Below are 24,562 nucleotides of genomic sequence, written 5' to 3'. Positions count from 1 at the left end.
AACTAGAAGAATCCTCTAAGCTTTCATTTGGCTTCTCCACTCAGTGTATAGTTGGGAGCATCCACATTATAAACTTTTAGTTGGCTCCTGAGTCTGGTTCAGAGAATAAGCAAGCCACCAGTGGCAGCCGAATGCCTGTGTTTAGTTATTTTATTCTCTTATCTGTGATCAATTCTAACAGTTCACAGAATCTTGGAGAAATGAAAGCTTAGAGTGTTGGTAACTGTCATCCAAATCAGGCACTCAAGACATGCCAGTTTCTGGCAAATGTAAACTTGTTAGCTACTATGAGAATTAAGGTAGAGGTTCCTGACAAATGTAAACTGGTAAGCTACTATAAGAATTAAGGTAGAGGTTCCTGAAACACTAAACACTACAGTATGTTCCATCTGCATCACTCTTGTGTGTATACCTGAAGTAATTTATGTCAACATACCTCAGAGATACTTGGGTATTCATGAGTTTTACACTATTCTTTGCAATAGCCAAGATGGGTCCAGACTAGTTATCAATCAACAGATGAATGTACAGATCATAGCACATATACATAATGGAATATTGTTCATCTATGAAGAAAAATGAAACCAGGATGTTTGCAGCAAAATGAATGCAAATGGAGATCATTATGTCAGCATAATAACTCAGACTCATAAGGACAAATGCCCATGTTGTATCTCATATATACGTATATGTGTGTGTGTGTGAGTATGTATGTATGAATGTATGTATGCATACACATACATGTCATGTAGCTCATGAAAGTGGAAAAGTGACCTTGACCTGGGAGGAAAATGGGAGATGGGGATCCTAAGATGGGAGGGACAAGAGAGGATAATTGAATACATATGACATAAAAACAGTAGGGGATGCTTTCAGAGAGAAGGTAATAAGCAAAAGGGGACCAGGGGGGATGGAGGAGTACACAGGGAGGCAAGGTGGATAATAACAAAGTACATAATGCATCTGTATGAATGTGACATAATGAAATCCATTATTCTGCATGTTAACTAAAGAATTTATTAAAAAAAATCCCAGGCATGGTGGAACAAGCCTTTAATCGCATCACCCAGGAGGTAGAGGCTGGTGAATCTCTGTGAGTTTGAGGCTAACTTAGTCTACAGGGTGAATTTCAGGACATACAGGGATGCTTCCCAAAACAAGGAAAAACAAAACCCCCAAAAGAGTTAATAAAAAAAAATAGGAAGAAAAACCCTGTAAATGATTAAGCTCTTACACTAGAAAAGGAAATCTCCATGGGGCTGGATTTGGCAATGCTTTATTTCATGTGATACCAAAGAATTAAGCAACTAGAGAAGAAGCATTAGACAAGTTGGATTTCACAGTACTTTAATTTTTTTCTCCATCAAAGAACTCTATTAATACAGCAGGATGGGAGAAAAATATTTATACATATTTACATATCAGAGGAGTTTAACATTGAGGCTGTAGGAAGTAAAACTTAATGACAAAACCAAAGAATTCAATTAGAAAATGGACCAATGACCTGAATAGACATTTCTGCAAAAATTTGCAAATTGCAAATTAAAACTGGTTATCAGCTCATCCTCATTAAAATGGCTACTATCAACACACACGCACACACACACACACACACACACAGCAAAACTAAATGCCATATGCATACAATGCATTATGACTCAGCCTTAGAAACAGAAGGGGAGAACATATACGCTACAACGTGGAAGTCTGAATAATTTTCTAGCTAAATAAAGCAGCCATGAAAGGCAAATGCAGGTTAGTCCATGTATGTGGCATATATAACTCTCATACAGTAGAGATATAAAGAAGTAAAACAATGATAAAACTAAATTATCCAGTTAGAAAATGGACAAATGACCTGAACAGAAATTTCTTCAAAATTTACAAATTTTAAGACTAATTATCAGTTCATCCTCATTAAGATGGCCACTAGCAACACTCACACACGCATGCACACATACACATGTGTGTGGGTACTCATGCATTCACACGTGGTCTTGGAGGAAAGGACAGGAAAATAGGGAGCCATTGTAGAGCTGGTGTAGACTAGAGTCTCAGTTTTGGAAGAAGAAAAATTCTGCATATGAATAGCAGTGATGCTGCACAACAAAATGAATGTACTTAGTGCCCCTGAACTGCACACCTATAAATGGTTAAGATAGCCAATTTTAAGACATGTTCATTTTGTCCTAATAAAATTTGGGTAGTAAAAAAAGGTGCACATGGGATGTTTGTTTGGATGGAACTATGCCATGGTTCAGCACATAGCCTTCCTGCCCATCCCTGCTTTTTAAAATAGTATTGATTGGGCAAATTCTCCTATTCATTTCACAAATTGGTATTTAAATATGCATAATTGACCATGTTATCTTATGTTGCTGTTCTTAATGGGAAAATATGCTTGTTCCTCTGGGTGATGGAAAATTGCTAATTTACTAGTCTTTGGGAACTGCTGGCTTGTGTCCAATGTAGAGCCTAAGCTTTAAGGCATTTCCCTTTGTCTTAATCAATGTCATATTGCTGCGAAGAGACACAAGGACCATCACAACTCTTATAAAGAAAAAATTAATTGGGGCTGGCTTACAGTTCAGAGGTTTAGTTCACTATCATCATGGGGGAAACAGGGTAGCACACAGGTAGGCATGGTGCTGGAGAAGTAGCCTAGAGTTCTACATTCAGATCCACAGGCAGCAGGAAGAGTGAGTCCTGGGGCTTGGCATGGACATTTGAAACTTCAAATTCTACCTGCAGTGACATATTTCTTGCAACAGGGCCACACATTCTAATCCTTTTAAATGATATCACTCCCTATGAACCTATGGAGGCCATTTTTATTCAAACCACCACACCATCCATCCTGGCTGGCTATAAAAGTATATTTCCACCTATCTCCCTAGTCCAATGCCTTCTTTCCTCACTAAAGATTCACATGAATTTTCAATGGGCTGAGACTGGCCAGGAGTCATCTAAATCAGTGGTTCTCAACCTATAAGTCGAGACCTCTTTGGGGGTTGGGTGACTCTTTCACAAGAGTCACATATCAGGTATCCTGCATATCAAATATTGATATTACAATTCACAATAGTAGCAAAATTAGTTTTGAAGTCTCAACAAAAATGATTTTATGGGTGGGGTCACCACAACACAAGGAGCTGTATGTAGAAAAGGGTCGCAGCATCTGGAAGGTTAAGCGGTACTTCTTTAGTGGCTGAAGCATCTCTCTGACCTCAGAATTGGTTAATGACATAGGGAGGAGGACAGGCCTGGTAGGTTCCAGCTGTCCTTCCTAGCAGCAGAATGATGACAGGCATTTTAATTTAAAGAGAGCTAGGTGCTTACGGGTGGTGTTTTCTGCTGCTTGTTCCATATCTCCTTTGAACACACCTTGGAAGGCTTCTACTTCCCTCTGTCTATGAGAGTTGCAATCTAGTCTCCCTGCTGAGTATCTGGATCCATGTTGCCCGTATGTCTTCTGTCTTGCCTCTTCTCTAACTCTTAATCACCTCATGGTAGTCTTGCGCTCTATAGTTTCCGTTATTTGTTATCCACTGTGGCCTGAAATGTTAAACAGAAAAATCCCCCAAATAATCTACAGATTGTAACCATGTGCATGATGGCATCTTCTATCACACAAATCCATCCTACCTGCCACATGAACCATTGCTTTGCCCAAAATACCAAGGCTCTATATATTACTCACCCATGAGTCACTCTGTGGTCACCTTGGTTATTAGGTTAGCTGCTGAAGTATTGCAGTACCTGGATCCAAGTGATCTCTATTTTAATTCATGATGATCACTAAGGTTGAGAGTAAGGATGTAGTCATTTTGCTTATGCCAAAGGAAAGCCAGAAAATGCATGTTTTAAGAGAAAATGTGAAAATTCTCAAAGTGAGAAAAGAACAAGTTATTCTATTTGCAGATATCAACAGTTAAGAACAAAATGTAGCATGTTCGGTATATATAGAGTTCAGTACCATGAGGTGTTGGACTTCTACTGGGCAGTTTAATGCTGTGAACTTCTCAAGCCCACCCCTTTCATATAATATTTCTTGAAGAAAGTCACTCCATATTCAAGGACTATGGGTTTGTGTTTTTCTCATGAAAGTAGAATATCTATATAAAAAATTGGAGTTTTTTTTTTCCTGCATGGTATATTTACCTCTTTCCCTCTATTTTTATATAATTGCATATTGAGTGTTTAGCATAGGACAGAACAATGGCAGGTACTTTAGTCACTGTTGCTTTCAAAACTTTATTTTAAACCTTTCTTGATACTAGTAACAACTTCAATGACAGAAATGCCAAAATGATACTAGTAACAACTTCAATGACAGAAATGCCAAAATGATACTAGTAACAACTTCAATGACAGAAATGCCAAAATGTTTCAGCAGCCCTATTCCAGGCTTTCTCGCTCTTTCAATCATCACAAACAATCATGTGAGAAAGCAACTGTTATCAGCGTTGAAAAGGTTTCAGCATAGCGAATATTGCACACTTAAATTCATGATGGAGACAAAAGTTAAACCTGTGCTGTGTGACTCAGACCACACTGCCAAAACTACAGAGGATGAAGTGCCTCTTGGCTTCTCCTTTCAACCACTTTGGTCTTGCTCCCTTTCATTTTTTTCTGCATGAAAACAGTTTCTAGTGCACACATAACCTCGGCTGGAAGAGCTCTAGCCTTCATCTTGTGTCCATCTAATTCCCCTTTAAATCTGTCTCAGGCTTCCATCACACCAGAATAGACTTTCTTATTTCTGGAGAGATGTCTCTTCTTAGGCTTACCTTGAACCCCAAGAGCACTTATGAGTAAGAGGAGGTGCCTAGACTTTCAATCCCACTATTCTCTGCAGCTTATATTTGATACCTGACTTATCATGGGTAACCAGATGATGTTATGAGAATGCTCAGCTGCCAGCATTTCCAGTAGAATTTGCCTTTTTGCTAGGAGTTGTCTAAGAATAGTATGTTAACACTGGGACTATGGATAGACTCTATACTGTCAATATACTAAGTAGGTATGAGTTGAGGAAAGATGTATCAGGCATCCATATTTCCATTTTCTATGATGCATGAAGTCTGACAAATATAGAATAATTTCTTTGGATTTTCAAGATCTTGCTATGGATGAATAAAGGCGAAAGAATGATGCCTGGCTTTCATAATCTATTCCATGTCTGCCTTCCACAGCAAATTCAGCCATTATAAATGATAAAAAAGAAACTACAAGTAGAGAAGAAGGTGAAAATTATTATTTTTTTTTGAGACAGGTCTTATTCCATCAGCCCAGGCTGGCCTGGGATTTGTGGCAATCCCGTTGCTTAGACTTCCCAGGAATTACAGACACGAGCCTCCATGCCTGGCTGAAGCTGAAAGTTTTGCAGCAACCAGCTGCTATTATTTAGTCACTAGAAATTATGGAATCTCATATTGTTTACCTTGGAGAAGTTTGTTTATATTCTGAGTAATATTGTCCCCAAATAAGGCATACTCTGAGCCCAGAGTTTAAGAGGCATCTTAACAATTTATTTTAAACTCCATTTAAAAACACAACAAACACTATCTCCTGAAGCATGTTCTTATGTTTTGATTTAAAAATGTAAGAAACCCAAGAATAAACCCCTTTAGTCATGGAATTCCTTTAAATCAAGGCTTACAAAACTTTCAAAGCACATACCGAGGCTCTCAGATGCTTGTATGAGATAAGCCAATCTGTTTGCCCTGAAAGTGTGTGCTAATCTCTGACACGTGCATACAGCCAACACCAGCTCATATGGAAAAATCCTTATGAAAAATTATGTGTGAAATTTCGCTCATCTTTTAAAAATGATTTTTTTTGGGAAGGCAGTGTGCAGCAGGCCACAGATAGCAGTGGCTTGATCACAGCACTATTGGCAGCTCACACTGGCAAATATTACAAGGGTGGGTGTTGTAATAGGAGCGGCGGGGCTGCATCCCCAACACCCCGGCCGCCTGGCTAGCTTATACCCCAAAATAATTATATAATTATATATATATATTATATAGACTATATAGATTGATATATGACACTCCCACATCAGGTGGGATTTCCCTCTTAATTTTACATAGAAGGTCAAAATTACTTTCTTGTCTGCATGCTTTTGGGATGACTCTCGGTCATCACAAAACAGACTTCAGTTACTCTTTCTACTTGGCTTATTGGCAATCACTATTCATAGAGTTTTAGGTACATTAACTCAGTTTATTGTCATAGACACTATTATTTCCCTCTTCTATTAGGAAGAAACTGAAACCTGGAGAGGTTAGGTGCCCCACGCAAGATTTCACAGCTAATATAGGGTAAAGTTGGAGTTTGAACTAAAGTGATTTGATTTCAGGGTCTATGCTATCAATCAACATACCATGATCTCTTTGTGAGTTTGTAGAGATATACAAAGCCATAAATTTAAATACCTGCTCATACTGTATCACAAATACTTGCTACTCAGTGTGCTGGTAAAACAAATTTACTAAGTGTTTTAAATGATCTAGTTACTTGAATTCTGTGTCAAAACTGCCTTTAGCAAACTGGGAACCTTTCCATGCTTTGGATAAGGTTGAAAAAAAAAGGGACGAGGCTGCATATAAACATCATCAACACATATTTTAGAGGTTTTGTCTATTATAAAATCAATAAAAATATGGATTGAGTGGAGAAGGAAAGTTTGTTTCAGTATGATTTTTAGTAATGATGGGGAAGGGGAGAGGAATAGCTGAATGTCTTCTTGCCCCTGTTGAGATACTTGCGTGGCAATTTTCTTGCTTGGATTTTTTTCTTTTTGAGACAGGATCACATGTCTTTCAGGGTAGCCTCAAATTTGCAATGTATACTGAGGGTGACCATGATCCTAAATACCCCATCACTACTCTGGATTTATTCACTTTTAGGAAACAAACTCAGGGCTTTGTGTACACTAGGCATCACCCTGCCAACTGAGCTACAACCTCAACTTTCTTCCATCGGATTATATGCCTACTATATTCCTATAATATTCACTGTGTGCAAGAACTTGTACAAATAAATATTAAATTTCCAAAATCTTATTAAAATCCCATGAAGTGGATATTGTTGTGTTTAATTTAAAAACATAGTGACTGAGAACACAGGGAAGCCAATAAGTCACTTTCCCAATTCAGTGTAGGCCAGAACCTAACTCAGGTCACCTGGCTCTAGAGCCCGGGTTTTAGCTACAACTTTGAATGTGTTGAGGCACCTTTGTTACATTGCAGAAATTTGCTTTTCCCATTTTCTATTGTTTTCTTATGGATTATTTGAGATTCATTTGCACTTATCTTTAGTACTTCTTAGTATTTTTGTTTTGTATATTTGTTTCAGTAACTGGTTTAGGTATTTCCAGATATACTGAATTCACCACCACCTGCCATTTTCACATTCTCCAGAAGGAGTGAGTGCAGAAGTCTTAGTTCTTTTCACATCCTTTGTACTTCCCCATCCAAATCTCTTTGGTTATCTTCTCTATCTACATCCAGAATCAATTCAGCCAATGTTAAAAGCTTTAACTAAACCAACATTGCAACTTAGAAACTTAAGAGGAATAATTCATTGTATTTTCTTTTTAAGAAAGCAAAAATATTTTTGTTTTGTCTTGACATTCCAGTGTTCCTTCTTTTATATGTTTTTTCTTTTCAGAGAGCTTATATTAGCCATTATTTTTATCATAGGTTCAATGATGGCAATTTATTGGGAGGTTATTGTTTCTTTAGAGTTTCTTGATTTCTTCATCTTTCAAGAGAGGTAGATTTGATGGTTATAAAATTTTGGATTGTTAGTCTTTTTATTTCTACACTTAGAAAATGTGCCAAGGAAGCCTGCTTACATCATTGATCCTGATGAGAAATCTGTATCATTCAAATCGTATTTTTTAAACATAGATAATATTATATTTCTCTTTGGTTTGTTTTTAGGTTTCTTTTTGTCTTTAGCTAGTTGAAGTTTAACCATGTTGATGGTCTGCTTGGGTTGCTCTCACTTTCTTAAACCCATGCATTTGTGTCTTTTGACATGTTTGTAGAAATTTCAAGTGATATTTTCTTTGATTTTTCGCCACTAACCCCTTTAAAATAATTATTTCATTTTTATTTTTGATAGTTTTATATTTTTTGAGAACTCATCCATGTGTACTGCATCTATATCCAACTTGTCCTTCTCTCCCATCTAATTCCTCCTGTCCACTCAGCACTGTCCATATGCATGTCTCCAGGGTTGACCACCCATGGTTAGACAACCTACGTGGGCACTCGACACTGGAGGACACTGCTTCTTTCTCACTTAACAGGCATCGGACACCTGGCTCTTCATCTGTGGATCTAGAGAGGAACACTTCCTAACAGCAGACATCTTGAGTGTCTGGTTTCAATCTTTGCTCTGCTTTGTCCCATCCATGATTTTGCCTAAGCCTTAGGTATAGGGGTTGTGTTGCAGAAGCATCAGTTGGGATGGAGTTGGGAGCTGAATGGCTTTTTTATTCTCTGTGTTTTGAACAATTGTGGGTCTCTATAAGTCTCCATCTGTGGTAAAAAAAAAAAAGAAGCCTTCTTGGTGAGGAATGAGGATATGCTTATTTGTGTGTATATTCTTAGAAAATAACTTAAAATTGCATAGGTCTAGGAACTTGGCAGTAGTAGATTCTTCTTCCAGGTCCATGACCACTGATTGAGTCCTTAGATTGCCAGCTTGCCAAGTATCTTCCAATACTCTGGGAGCAACTCCGCAGGGAAGGGGTCAAGTCCAGCTTGATTCCTCCAAGTACTATGTCCGAAGTGTGTAGTTTTATCAGCAACTAAATTTTTTATTCTTCACTCACACATTACATCCCAGTCTCAGTTTTCCCCATGCCCCCTCCTCACATCCTCTCTCCCCAGATCCTCTTGTCTTCCATTTCCACTCAGAGCAGAGCAGGTCTCCCAGGGATAGCAAATGAGTACAACATAACATTTTAACCTTCAAATTCCAGGAGGCAGCTCAGAGTGATGGGAATAGCCTGTATTATTTTGGGGTCTTTGGATATCCCTGACCAACAACTTGAGAGGAGGTTTCTCATGCCTAGTACTGGGGGTTTTATTAGATAGTTTATGGGTGGTGTGGGGACCATTATCACGTTAAATGACATAACTTCTTTTAAATTATATATCTATGTATACAAATACAAACATGCATGCATATTATATAAAATTTTAGGATTGCATAAAGCAATATAATTCCCTAAGTCCTTCGCATCCATCCATTGTGTGGTTTACACCTCCTTCTTACCTCTCCTCTGTCCTTTTACTTTTTTCTCATGACTTTAACTGATGCTCTATGAGTTTGTTTTTTTTTGGTCTGCTTCTCTCTGTTGTTCAGATTGGGTATATTTTGTGGTTTAATTTTCAGGTTCACTGATTCTTCCTCTATCCTCATCACTCTGCTGTTGGACCTTTTCAGTGAGTTTTAAAAAATTTGTTTATTGCAAGTTTTATCTTTAAAACTTCTATTTGGTTCTTCCTGTAGTTTGCATCTTTCCTCGATTTTGTATATCCTCTCTTGGTTTCAACATGCTCCTGAATACTTATTGAAACATTTTTAGGATGGCCTGTTTAACATTTTTATCAAATAATTCCAACATTTATATCATATTGGTATCTATTGATTTTCTTTTTCATTTGGTTTCATAGCTTCACTGGTCTTGGGATAAATTATTTTCCACAGAGAGACTGCCTGTGTCAAATAATACACTAGATTTCACTAGATTTTTTTTCCTAGCAAGACAACACTTTTAAAAATATGGAGATTGAGAATTCCAGGAAAACAAACCCAAGCTGCAAGTCTTTTTAAAGCCTTATGCTGTTGATTGTACAAATCCTCTTCTGTCATATTCCAGTGGTAAAGCAAGCTGCAATGTCAGGCCAGATTTACAAGAAGGGTAAATCAAACATATATCTAGGGTAAATCAAATATATCTAGACATATACCCTCACAAGCTCACCTTACAAAAGAGGTTATGCAATGGGCAGCATGGTCATGGTCATCTACACAAATAATCTGCCCCATTATTTGCCTTAAGGAATCATGGATTATTCTTGCCTCATTTGCTGTGGGACAATGTTCTTATACACTGTAAAGATTTGTCACTTGTATTGCTTTAATAAAATGCTGATTGGCCAGTAGCCATGCAGGAAGTGTAGGTGGGACAACCAGAACAGGAGAATTCTGGGAAAAGGAAAGCCCATCATCCAGACACAAAGGAAGCAAGATGAGAATGTTTTGCTGATAAAAGGTACAAAGCCATGTGGCTAACACAGACAAGAATTATGGATTAATGTAGGATGAAAGAGTTAATAAGAAGCCTGAGCTAACAGGCCAACCAGTTTATAATTAATGTAGATCTTTGTGCATTTCTTTGTGAGTGAATGGCTGTGGGACCAAAACCTCTGTCAATACTCACTAACTATTTTTAAATATTTTCTGAATTTCTTTCACTGAAATACTCTTTCCTTTAGTAACCAAAAGGGTTATATCATTTAAAAATATAAATAATTAAATTAATACTTGAGGTGGGGTAAAAATCCCTGTCTTCATCTCCTAGTCATAAAGGTTAAAGCCCATTAAGATTTTCTCTGACTGTCTACCTCACAGCCTTGTCTTTGCATGGGTACACACCATGTAGACTCTCCCAGATTTCTCACTTGCCAGGCTTTTTGAAGTCAGACATAGGTAGAACACACACCCAGCTCAGTATTACTAAGTTTCCAGGGAAATAGCAACTCTCTTATGGTGTCTGCTTATTGTGGTGGGGACAAGAAAATGTAGAGTAACTCTAGACTCTCCTTAGGTGTATATCTGACCCTATGGAGAGCAGAAATTGCTTAGTTGTGTGGTGGTTGCTTACATATAGAATGGGTATTAGAACAGTGTGTTAAGTGTTATGAATCATGATCAAACTTCAGAAATCCAAGCTATGGAGGGAGACTTGGGAATGCATCATTTTGATTCTCAGATCAGTTGCAATACCTTACTCTCATGCAGTATAGGAGCACTTTCAGAGTTATTTCCCATAAGACTTTTAGTTCTTATCCATAAGACGAGAAGGGTATCTACAAGCCAGACTGTTGGAAATGAGATAAAAATATCTAGGCTTCCAGTAGCCACCAAGGCATTTGTGAGATTCAATGCCATGATAAATGTTCACAGAACATTCTAAATTTCATGATGCTGCTCAAATAGTTACTTTAAAAAAAATCATGTGATGTTTCCTTTCCAAAATTCAAAACTGAAAAACTTAGATTTACAGAAATTAGGCAGTTTGCCAGTTAGAGAATCAGTGGGAGTTGGCTTTAAATTGTAGTCTTCATGTTTCTATTATGATTTCAAATATTTTGTGACTTTGAGACATTCTTTAGAATCTAGACTGTGAATGATATTAATCTACCAGGCCTTGTGTCTCACTCAGTGTGTTGGAATAGAGTTGCATGTTTACTATCACAAAATCTACTTGAGCCACAGGTACACTGATGCTGAAGGCCACCTACAATACCCATTTTTCCAGTGGTTCAAAACAATGCTTGCTTATATGGGTGCTGTCCATGTCTGTTTTCACATATAGTGACCGAGTTAAATAACTATTGATGTGGGAGTGGCATATATCAATCTGTTGATTTCATTGGTTAAGCAATAAAGAAACTGCTAGGCCCATTTGATAGGCCCACCCTTAGGTGGGTGGAGTAAACAGAACGGAAGGCTGGGAGAAAGAAGCTGAGTCAGAGAGTCGCCATGATTCTCCCACTCCAGGCAGATGCAGGTTAAGATCATTCCTGGTAAGCCAGCTCGTGGGCTACAGCAGATTATTAGAAATGGGCTAGTCCAGGTGCGAGAGCTAGCCTAGAAGAGGCTAGATGGAAATGGGCCAAGCGGTGTTTAAAAGAATACAGTTTTCGTGTAATTATTTCAGGGCATAAGCTAGCCAGGTGGCCGGGGTGCTGGGAACGCAGCCCCGCCGCTCTTATTACTACAAACTATTATATCATACCAGCATAACTGAAACTACTTATTAACTGTCTTTCTACAGATTTTTTTTTCTGATCCTTGACCTCTTTCATCATTTCCCAAAGACTTCAAGTGATGATATCCCACATTTAATGAATGCCGCCCTTGGTTGTTCCTTCCCTGTCTGAATCAACATAGACAAATAGAAGTCTTCAACATTTGTTTATTTTCTCCCCGAGAGCATCTTGGTCTTCCTGAGCACTGGATACATTTGTTCCTAAAAGGCCCTCTGTTCCTAATTTCATGAAACATTAAAACAGAAACGAGGGAATGTTAAAACTCTACCAATCAGCATGTTTAGTCAAAGAATGAGAAAACATAAACACCACCTAAAGGAATCCACTCCTCTTAAGTTGGGTGCTGGTTGGTAGTTAAACAAGACACCGTGTAGTAGTCTAACTATGTTGATGACTGAGCCACATTGGACTGCAGGTGTGAATTTGTGCTGAACAGGACAAGGCCACAGAGGTATCAAATAAAGCAAGGGACATCATTTAGAAAGTTCATTTTAAGATCTGGGACCTGGAGGCTAAATATGCACACCAAGCATACTCTTGCTTTACAAAGGTCAGGCTACACTGTTCATTTTGGTCCTTTGGGTCCTTTTAACCCCATCTTCTTATGTCTTCATGGCTAAATGTCGGTTTGTACTCTCATTTGACCTGATGGAGCAGAGGTCTCAGGAGGCTAAACCAAGCTGTGCTGGCCTTTAAGAGAAAGAATGAGCTTACCAAAGGCAGGAGTTCAGAGAGTGAGGCTAGCAGACTGCTCTGCCTCTAGGCTTTCTTTGAGTTCTCTCTGCATGAAGAACTTACTGTTAGGCTTGTATATATCTGTAAGTGATAAAAGCCAAAAGGCTTAGGTTAATCATCTAGGCCCACACACCAGGCTGTGGTATTTTATTCCACCTGCAAAGTGGTTTCTCTCCCAAAGGCAATTCAAAGTATAGGCTGAAACCATGAAATGGCTAGTAGGCTGGTTAATGTATTATCAGAAAGGCCAAGGCAAGGGCATAGCTAAGATGGTAGTATCATTAAAAACTGGTTTCTTTTTAAACTAATGAATTTTTTTTTCAAAAATGTAACTTTTGGGTGACAGCTGCATTAACTTGAAGACTAGGAAGATGATCACCTGTAAGAGACTCCACAATATCAGGCTGTCAACAGTATGTAGTAGAGGAAGTAAGGGGAGGGTTGTCAGCACCTCCTTCACTAACCCAGCTCCTCATTCGCTCTTGCAATGTCGTCTTGGTGTTCGTGGTCCAGCTGCACATGGTCTCGAGAAGTGCTACAGTACACACAAGGGGGAACATTAACCAAAGGGAGAAGTCCATCCTTGAAGCCATCGTTTTGGCAGGTCATCACCCATTGGATGGGACTTTTCATGAATATAGTTGCTTTCTGTCATTCATGCTTATATAAGTAACCACAGTAAATTCATTGGTTCCCTAAGCTAGACTTATATGGCATCTTTTCTTTGGTCTGTCATTGGAACCCTGTCTGGGATGAAGAGGCATTTCTTTATATCTTCCCAGAAAATGTAACTCCACATTTTGGTATTTCTCTGCCCAGCATCCATCCCATGGGCTTCCTCCTGTGTTTGGAGAATTATCTTCTTAGTCTATGTGCCTTAAGTGGGGCTTTTCAGTCACTAAGCTTTTAACCTATATCATAGATGTAGTCATGTATACAAGCTAGGCTATTTGGCTATCCCTCTTTGCAACTGATTACCTGATTACCTGATTAAGGCGGATAAGACAGAGATGATGGTATACGTGCTCATGCTTCTGTGGGTCTGCCAAAGTCTGCTCTGACATAGTCCTCAGAAGGCCTGTTTGCTCGGCCTTCAGATTTCATGCTCACCTAGTACTATTACAGTTTATTTACTTAGTTCTTCACTATTTTTGTTGTTTATAGAATGCCCAAATGGTACCAGGGGACAGAGAATATCTGGGCTAGCACATTCTGCCTTATACATTTAATAAAACACCATGGAGCATGTGTTATTAGTTCCGTTTCTTCTCTGAAGGAACTGAAATTAAATCAAGTTGTCATACTTTCATGTCAGTAACAAGGGAAAGAGCTAAGATCGGAGCTCAGGGTCTGAGGATCCATGAGTAAGCAGTACAACTGCAAGCAGCCTGTAACTCAGGCAGCACTCGAGATGCAATCCGGATGCCAGACACCATGATAAGGAAGCCTGGCGTTAATACTGGCCCTTTCCCATGCAGTTATATTTCCCAGGGCAGTATCTCTTCATATAAAAGAACCAGGATACGGTTTTTACAGGTGAGGCACAGAGTTACCAATATGTCAAATGGATTTAGAAATATAAAGGGCAAACAGTTCTGAGGTAACATTATGATTTAACAAGTAAGTGTCAAATGAGGGGTCAAGACCAGGGCTCCCTGTGGACCAGCCTCACAGAGCTGCTTTGATTTTCTTTGGGAGTTCTGACATTTTGAGATTGCTCTTAACAGTGTAGTGGCATTGCACTTTAACTTATGAAATTAAATGTTGAAGCAGTGGAAAGACAGAGAAAAAGAGAATTTGGATATGGCAAGTGATTCCATCTATTTGAGATGAGAAAAAAAAAGTCATGACTTACCGATGGGTTTCAGGCCCCAATAACGCTCCATTTTTTTTTAAATACATTACTACTGCTATATCTCCCTCCTCGATTTTAGCTATTTGTTCTACACTAAGGGGAAAAATAACGCAGATGGACTTCCTGCAGCTGGTGCTGTAGTTGATAGGCAAAGACCTTTTCAGTGGCTGTCTGCCCAGTTTCCTGACTGAGCAAAAGCTGTCTCTGGAGTTTCGGTCCCACCCAAGTTGCTGCTCCCTACATCCACTACCATGGTAGCAGCAATGTCATAAAGCTGTAGACCATTGTCTTCAGTGTCAGAGAGATTCACCTTTGCTTTGTGCCTCCTTGTGTGATTCTAATTATTGGAATATATTGATAGAAAATGTTTTACATAATTTTTTTCTATGTTAAGTATTTGTATGGTGTCGATTAATATACTTATTATAATAGAACTGTTCAAAGAAATTTAATGTAATATGATCCAAATCTAGTAAAGAACTGGTGATTTTGATAATTAATATTCTTCATGTGTTATCTTTCTTTACATAATAAAAAATTGGGTCATGTAATGTTCATGAAGATCTAGACTTCTGTTGATGACAATGTAGACATTGATGACAATCTCATCTATTTCCTTCATCATTGTCATTGGATACCAAATCCTCCCAAATTCTAATAGCTTATGAACAAGGATTTATGCCACAAGCTTGGTTTGGTAGGCAGTCTGGTCTGCTGTGGGTTTATCCTTTGTCTGTGATCAGTAGTGGGTTGGACAAGCTACTCTTGACTGGGCTTCTACGTTTAAGGACAATCCTGGCTTATACATTTTTTTTAGCAGGTTATCTTGGGACTGTTCATATCATACGAGGGCTCTGTGAAGGACTGGGACATGCTGTCTTTTGAAGCTTAAGCTCAGAGTTGGTAATGTATCATTGTGTATATGTCTTTTTTCACTAAAGCAGCTCACAAGCCTGCCCTAGATTCGAGAGGTGAAAGAGAGAGGCTCATTCTTGAGGAGTTAATCTGCCAAGATATATTTTTAAATGAAGTTTTTTGTTATTTTAGGTGCCTTGATTTATGTCAGTGGGACTAGGTGTCTTAACTAGAGAATTATCCCTGCTCCATGGAATATTTCAAGTCCTCTATTACTCGATGAAGGCTACTTGCAGCCTGCTGAGAGTTTTTCTTATTTTGTTTTCCTACCAGGACTCCTAAAAAGCAGGATTTTGGCTTTTTATTCCTAAAAAAGTTATTTTGATGTTGACAGCTGAATAATGCCAATTTTTTTCTCATTTTTGTATCAGCTTGTATGTCAAAATTGGGCTTTCCAGATGTGATTAAAATCAAATGATTGGTAGTGTTTTTTTTTTCACCTAAATTACACAGTGGCACTTATGTAATGATAGGGATCATGTCACGAGAGCAAGGGATCAAACTGGCAATGTGCCAACAGAAGCAAAGATTGGCGTGATATGCACATAAGCACGGAGTCCTGACAGCTAACAGAATCTGGAAAAGGCAATGAAAGGATTCTGCCTTATTGTGCCCCCATAAAAAATAGTGCCTGCTGCCGACACATTGATCTTGTTCTCATTTACTGCTTCTTACTCCAGAAATATAAAGGAATGAATTTGTATTTGAGCTACTTAATTTATGAGAGTTTGTTGCATAAATATACATATTTTTTTTATTATTTTTATTTTTTTGGTTTTTCGAGACAGGGTTTCTCTGTGGTTTTGGAGCCTGTCCTGGAACTAGCTCTTGTAGACCAGGCTGGTCTCGAACTCACAGAGATCTGCCTGTCTCTGCCTCCCAAGTGCTGGGATTAAAGGCGTGCGCCACCACCGCCTGGCTTAAATATACATATATGAGAGAAAAATTCATAGGGGCAAAATATATAATGGAATGTTCTCAAGATACTCTTATTTTCCAAATAGCAACAAGGATGAAAGATTGAAGCCTACTGGGGTAAAACTTTCTAACATGTGAGTGCACTGCCTTTACATGGCTTTGCAAAGTCCTTTAAAATTCCAATTTGGTTGACCTAGCCCCTGTAATGGTCACTGTCTTTCTTTAAGTATCTGCTTTATTCATTTATGTCTTGGATAATTTGTGCTTTGACGAGACCAATTCTGTCTCTGTAGGTTTGATCTTGTATCATTTTTTTTTCTTGGTCTATTCTCTGTTGATCTAAAAAAAAATTGTCCTTAGAGGTCAAACCTATTACCAATCTTTCCGCATGATTTGGTAGGGACTCATTCTTGATTCCCCACACCAAAGCTACTCATGAAGATATTTAAACAAATGTATTATCCCATGACCTGAAAAATCTCTTGTTCATCATACAAAACAAAAAACCTGGCATCTACTAGTATCCAGGTGATGCTCAGGGGACAGTGTTAGTACCATTCATCTGGATGGAACTATACATATCATTTCTTATTGCAGAAAGGAAAAGAGTTTAAACATAAAGGAAGCGCTAAGCTGATGCTTCTTACTTCCACCTCTGCAATCAACTACGTACTTAAGTTTCAATTTTAGTGTTGTAACAACTTAATTTTAACATACAAATACTACATACATGTAAAGTGAATAAATTCCTGTTTTGATACATGTTGTGAGGTGACTTTTAAATTCTGGTTAATTAACATAGCTATCATCCTTATGTAGTTAGCATTTTGAGGAGAATTTATATGAGGAGAAATTACATAAAAATCTTCAGTGTATGATGTTATGTATTACAATTTTCTATTAATATTCCCATGAATCACTGTGTGCTGAACAACAGAGCACCCTGTTTTATAAAGCACAACTCTCTGAGACACTTACAGGAAAATCTGATGAATCTGAGCCTTCATATAACTCCAAAGGTTATATGTGCATCTGTGCATCTGTGAATGTTTTCAATAGCCGTCCAAAGATAACTGTTTTTTTCATTTTAATGTGAAGCCTTTTATATTTCCTTGTATATTCTTTAAGTTAAAATTGTGTTCTATGAAAAAATACTGGCATTTCAACTTAATAACATTAAATTATTATTATTATATTGTGTGTGCGTGTGTGCAGAAGCCCTTTGAGGCCATGGCCTTTGAATTTCAGTTAAGCTGAAGTTATAAGCAGTTTTAAGCTGCACAGCATAGGTGCTGGAAGCCAGTGCCTGCTCTTAACTACTGAGCCACTCTTTAGCCCTGGCATTTAAGCAACTTTACAGGATAAAAATAAAAGTAGCTTTCATCAGTGAGCGCATATGACTGGTGAGGTTTCAAGGAAAACTGTTAAAAAGAATGTTTGCATATATTAAAAGTGTTCGTGGAACGTGAAGTAAAACATATCATTGACTGAAGTTTCTACTAAATTAAAATCTTGGACTGAAGGAAGGGTCTTAACGTTGGGAGACTGGCAAAAGAGCTCGGAAATCAGAAGCTTGGCCTCAGAAGGGAAAATTGCAATTGCAGATGGTGGTTTTGTTGCTTTTTTCATTTACAAAGCTTAACCCTGGAAAGAATTAGAAAGGATGACAACTAAAAGCAGGTGAAGCCATTTGAAGCCAGTCTGGGGCCAGCACCACGGACAGCACCGGGCGTGTGGAGCCTTGTGGGACTGTAGAGCCATGGGGACTGTAGGTGGTGGCTTAGAGTGAAAACTGTACCAAGGCAGAATGGAGACCTTTGGTAGCACGTTATCTGTTACTGAAACACGTTTCCTTAGGGAGTTGTAACTCGACCATCGGTGATTTAAAAGCTATGCAAATTCCCGAAACTGTTTACAAAGTTTGTTCATGTATGCTTGCCGAGTTCCTCACACAGAGATATTTCATACTTTGTGTAACATTTTCACAGGGGGTATGATGTACACATCAAGAATGTGAATCAAAGCAAAAGAATTATGATGGGTAATAACAAATTATGTATGATAAAATAAAAAATCAGTTTTAATTTTTATAATTGCATGTCCAGATCAGACATTTATGATGTAAAAGTGGTTCCCTGCATCAGTATAAGTCTATAAATAAACAGATGTGTCTAAGGTAGCTTTTAAACTTATAGATCTGTGAGAGGGGCTGATGTGTGTATCTGGAATTTTACAGGGTTCATGCCAACACACAGCTCAAAGCAGAGAACTGCAGCAATGACACCACTTAGTAGTACACAAAAAACACGGGCTCTGTGAAGAAACTGAATCTCCAGACCTCACACATCAGAATCTATATTTTAAAATGATTCTTACGTGTCTGTAAGTGAACCACTGTTGTGCATGTTTCCAAGTGTGAGGTAAGTTTTAGGAACCAGTAGATCACAGCTTCCGTCTGCCTGACTCCCTATCACTTTTCCCTAATATGAAGGAACTATAATTATGATAGTATTTTATTCAATATTGGTAGTTACTTCAAATCAAATTACATGTATTTTATGTTTGGCTATATTTGAGAATAAACTATAGCTTTTAAGAAAAGCAGCTTTATGAATTAATGTCATTTGAGGAGATGAATGCGCACACGCACCGGATTATTCTTATTTAAAGCAAGCTGGAAATGAAGACTTATCTAGACTAGATAACAAGGCTTTTCTAGTGCAAGAACTTGTGAACCTTTTACAAAGACACTTTGACTTTTATGAGATTCTCTCAGGAGCTGCTTGAACTGTCAGAAAAGACAACTTTGCTGTGCTCCAAGAATTGTTTGTTTGTTCCTTATCAGGGTTTTCCCAGGATGTAAGTGATACACTGCCCAAGTCACCAAAGAAAAGCGAAACAAAGGCAACCATAGGTCTGGAAAGGTTTGATTCACTGTGATTTCCCCAAGGGGTTCTTCATTTTTGGTCTCCAGCTTCATTCAAAAGATGTCTTATACTTCAGTTTTCTTTTTTCGTGGTTAGAACAAACACAAAACAAAACAATAAAACAAAAAAACTCCAGAAAGAGGGAGCACAAACTTTCCTGCCATGCACTTTTCCAATTAGGATATAAAATTGCTCAATTATTAATCAAGAAACCACAATTTCCCCCTTTCTTCTCTAACCCTCTTGGCTTTCCCCCCCAATCATCCAACATTAAATGCATGGACTTAGCCACTCTCTGAATTTTATAATTCCCATTCTCCTTTTGCGACACATTCAAAGCTACTCTTTTACTAAAGCCCCTTTTTGGAACATTTGAAAAAAGTAATTTCCAAATATAACTTTCTACAGAGACTCCTGTGTAGGTAGGTAGGTTCTCATACCAGCTACTTAGTACAATCATTACACCCATATAAAGAAAATGTAATCTTATATCCAGAAAAGCTAGCCCTCAAAATCTACAAATTAATTGGAAATAAGATAAGGTGCTGTTCTGGAGCCATTTTCTCAGAATTGAAACTTCTCTGCTAGAGGAGGAAAGCTAAGAAAATATCAGAACACAGGAGGTCCCTTTCTGAAGTTATGGAAGTAATGTTCTGGGGACGAGGCGACTTCAGCGGAACTGCCTACAAATTGAGCAGGAAGTTTCAGAGAAGCCGCTTTCATGAGTTATGACCAGTTGGGTCCAACTGTCTCTAAGTCACTGATACTCTTTTTTTTTTATTTTTATTTTTGTTTTTTATTGATAAAAGAAGAATAAAGAAAAAAACAAATTTCCACCTCCTCCCAGCCTCCCCTTTCCCTCCCCCTCCTCCCACTCTTCTCCCCCTCCTCCCACTCTTCTCCCCCTCCTCCCACCCCTCTCCCTTTCCCCCCACTCCTCTCCCCCTCCCTCTCCACTTTTAAGTAAGCTCAGGGGCTCATTGGTCTCCAAGCTATGTTTGGATGGAATCATTTCTCTGCCCTCTCATTAGTGTTCTATGTAGGGTGAATGGACATTTGTTCACCTTCCCCAGGAAAACTCATGCAATAATTGCTTGTAATAATTCATTAAAGTGTTCATTGTTTTTCTTTTAAAATGTAATTGTTGCTAATATGATAGGGACAATAATGTTTCCCACAAAGATGTCTGTGCCTTAACTTCAAGCCCTACAATGTACTAACTTCCATGGCAAAAGGAACTCTTCTGATATGAGCAAGTTGAAGGTCTTGAGATGGGAGTAAAGCTGGGCTATCTAGGTGAGAAACTCAAAGTGTGCTTACAAGGATGAGGCTGACGGACCCAAATGAGAAGCAGGTATGAGGATGAAAGGAAGAGTTTGGGGTGATAGAAGAAGGAGCCCTAGACAAGAAATACAGAAAGGCTTTGTGATCTGACCAGTACCCAGAATGAATTAGCTTTGAAGAAACCTTAACTTTAGCTTCCAGAAACATATTTTTATATTTTAACTTTCAAAACTGTAGGAGAATGAACTTGTGAAATTTATTTTCATTTTTGTTTTGAAACAGTGTCTCACTATGCAGCCTTATGCAAAGTTGACTGGGAATTCACTATGTAGACCAGGCTGATTCAGGATTCAGAGAGCTGCTTGCCTCTGCCTTTAGAGTGTGGGAATTAAAGGTGTGCACCACCAGGCTTGGTAAATTTATGTTGTTTTAAGCCACCAAATTTGTGGTAATTTTTCTACAGCAACCATAAGAAATCAACTACCATTCTATGGATATCTTATTAGAATTAACTTTATGTGAATGCTGAAGCCATTACTGTCAAAACAATAAATTGTTATTCCCTAATTTTTATTTACTTTTTTTTGTATTTTACATCCTAAATGCCACCTTTATCAACGCAGTAGATACTTAGAAGAGTAGGGAAAGGCTTTAAAGGCTGAGAGTAGATTAGTATTTGGGAGGTCATGCCCTCCCTTTGGCATCTGGGGAAGAGTTCCGCAGTTAAACAGCATGTTCTAGTGACATTTGTAAATCTTCGGATTTTGTATACTTATAGTAGGTATCACTTGGGATATTGAAAATTGTCTGAAGTAAAAGTGAATGTAAAATGCTCATCACAGTTCTTACTACATACTGACTGCTGTGTATGCAGTGAATGCTCTCATGTGGGTTAAGGTTTCAGTAACCGTGAACACAGCCCCCATGTTTATTTGTTATGATTGCCTCTGTCACTTTATGGGCAAACCTTAATGATTTAGGTTAACAATCAACCTGTACTCACTCATCAACCAGATGAAAACAATTCTCCAAGGGCGAGAAAGGGTGTAAATTTGAGGTCTTTACTCTTACCTAAAAACTTTGTCTCTCTTATGAGTGAGAAATGTTTACAGCTTTGGCTATATGGGACAAAGAACGCCCACAGCACAACATGCTGAGGTGTGCTTAGTATGTGGGATGTGATTCTTAAGCCAATCATAATCTCCAAGAAAACATAGCCTTCTTGAGTTCATCGCAGACAACTCAAGTTGTAGATGGAAAATGCTTTCAGCATTACATATAACCATGCTGTTTGGCAACTGGAGACTGCTGGCTGATTTCCTATCTGAGACAGAGAGGCAGCACTTTATTAATACACAATGCATTTGCCTATTGCTCTGCTCATTTGCAAAGAGTAGGCATAGAGACTCACATACAAACTAAATGACCTTCAGAAAAGAAGGAAGAAATTAGAAATGTGCTAAGCTCTAGTCTCCCTATAGAAGAAATGACTGCAGCTCTAACTAGATGCTGTGCACACCAAGTCCTGTTGTTACTTTCTTATGTTTTAGAAATTCTAGTGGAATTATAGAATGGCTCTAGATTGGAATAAGCAAGCCTGTGTTCTTATCCCACTTTTATCATCACATATTTTATGTCACAATATAAAATTTAATAACTTTAATAAGCAGAACATTATTTCCTTTGTTGTGGAGAAAATAAGCCACAAACAGTTTAAGTAAATTTTCCGGTCTACAGAGTAAACGTTTGTTTTACCTATGTGATCTGTTCTCTTTCCTCCTCTTCCTCTTTTATGTTTCCTCCTCTTCATTTTCTCCTCTTTCCCTACTTCTCTTCTTCCAAATACTTCTCCCCTATCTCCTCCTTTCATCTCTTCTTTTTCTTTGAATATTAACTTACAATAAACAATGGGTTTCAAAGTGAGGTTTTCATAGTGCATGTAACACATTTTAATTGTATTTCACGACTTTTTACTCTCCCTTTCTCCTGTCCTCTCTTACACTTTCTTCTTCCTTTCCTCCAAGAACCCTCTCTTCTATTTTCAGGGTAATTTGTGTTCTTAAACCTCAGCTTATGTCCTTGACACATCCTAAAACTTGCAAAACTGATTCCATTACTTGTGGGACCATAATCCATGGGAGAGGAAGGTTCTGGGCTCGTCTGTCATGGACTTTCAGATGCCTCTTTTGGTTCTCAACCAGGGGACAGATATGTTTGCTCTATCTCTAAGAAACCACAGTACCAAAATCAAAGAACAGTAAGAGGGAATCCTTCAAGCAAGAGGATGATGCAAATGTCGAACCTACTGAACCTCAAACTAAAGCTACTTGTCAGTACCAGTGCTTCACTGATTTCCCACTGTCTGGATAGACATTTTAATAGAACCAGGTGGTCATTGACAGAACCATTTCCCCACTTGCCATTCTTCTGCATGAGCAGGAAAGTATATATTTCACACAGGAGATTCTTGAATAATTATAATCATGATTTTAACCAACATACTGAGAGAGGGACAATGTCAATTAGTGACTTTATATCCTGGCTACACATTAGAATCACCTTAGCAGACTTATATGCTTTGACACCACCCACAAATGATCTAATTTAATTGGAGCCTGAGAATAGTTTTATAAGTTTTCCAGGTTGAATATAGTTTGAGCACAAAGGTATGAATCATTCTGATGAATCTTTTTTGTTTGTTTGTTTGTATCTTTGGGAGGAGAGGACCTTCCTATAGCAGCACTGTCTGGAAGCAAAAATCTTAGTCGTGATTCCTGCTAGGAGATTGGGTTAGGGCACTTTCATTCTGCTGTGTCCGTATCATATCCATGTAGCCTCTGGACACTGGGCTTTTCTATAACACAGGAACCACCACCTTGGAGGTGAATATGCATGCATTCCTGGCACAAACTATCACGTGTTTATAGAGCGAATGCAAGAAGCGAAGGACTATTCTGTTTGCTTTAGACTCTCATGTACTTAATTTTTTCATACAGAAATGAATCAGAAATGTTATTCTTTCTGGTTTAATACTAGCTTCTCTATAAGTTGTGGATATTACGTTATCTCAAATCTTATATAAAATGCATCTTTATGATGTAAATATAATCAAGTCAACTAAAATTATTGAGGATCTGTGTCACAACGAAGCAAAGGTCTTGGGCAGACATACAAGTAACACAATTGTGTTCTCAATTTCATTGTGCTATAAGTAGAAACAAATCTTATTCAAAAAGTAAGATGGTTATGGAATTTGAATTAAGCTGACTGTGCACTCAATTAGGGTAAAGGAAAGCAGTTTTTGTACCACGAGAGTCCTGAGGTAGCTTTTAATGGTCATGATAAAACCTGAGTACCAACTTCATTTTCTTCGTGTTCTTTTATATGACTCAAAGACCAGCCTCACCAGAAACTGCTACTTTGGCTGAGCAGAATATTTGGGCACAGATGTTCCTAATAAATGCCACTTCCTCTTCCTCTGATCCTCTTGCTATAACCCAGGCAAACCTCCTGACTCTCTGCATTGTCTTCTGGTCTCTGTCACCATGCTCTTCACATTGATCACCACTACTCATGCCATTTTCATTATTGTGACAATCAGCAGCACAGCATAGGTCACATACCTGCTAAGTACTCTGTATGTTTTTACCGGTTCATTTACTCGGCCACTCAGAGGTAGACATTGCTTTATTTTAGAGACAGATCCTAATGGAATAAAGGTTTGGTGGCATGCCACAGTTAAGGTCATTGAGCTGTCAAGCAGCAGAGCGTGACTTTAAGACAAGACAGTTTTGTTGGAAAACCCATGCACTTAAACTATCGTATTTTGACTTTATTCACGTTAG

Source organism: Microtus pennsylvanicus, chromosome 5 (assembly GCF_037038515.1).
Source record: "Microtus pennsylvanicus isolate mMicPen1 chromosome 5, mMicPen1.hap1, whole genome shotgun sequence".
NCBI classification, from domain to species: domain Eukaryota; kingdom Metazoa; phylum Chordata; class Mammalia; order Rodentia; family Cricetidae; genus Microtus; species Microtus pennsylvanicus.
Note: the sequence above shows the minus strand (reverse complement) of the source record.